Here is a 278-nt window from a genome sequence, read left to right as displayed (position 1 = left end):
GACGCTCCTCATCTCTCCTACTCCGAGGGGGTCCCGGCTGACGCTCCACATCTCTCCAATTCTCCAGAGGGGTCGGCGCTCTCCACATCTCCAGAGGGGTCGACGCTCTCCACATCTCCAGAGGGGTCGGCGCTCTCCACATCTCCAGAGGGGTCGGCGCTCTCCACATCTCCAGAGGGGTCGGCGCTCTCCACATCTCCAGAGGGGTCACCTCCATGGTCCTCCATGTCATCTGCTGCAGAGCCACAGGCCTCTCCGTCGTCTGCTGCAGAGCCACA

Source organism: Nematolebias whitei, chromosome 3, assembly GCF_014905685.2.
Source record: "Nematolebias whitei isolate Nwh7 chromosome 3, NemWhi1, whole genome shotgun sequence".
Lineage (NCBI taxonomy): Eukaryota > Metazoa > Chordata > Actinopteri > Cyprinodontiformes > Rivulidae > Nematolebias > Nematolebias whitei.
This window is presented reverse-complemented; position numbering follows the sequence as displayed.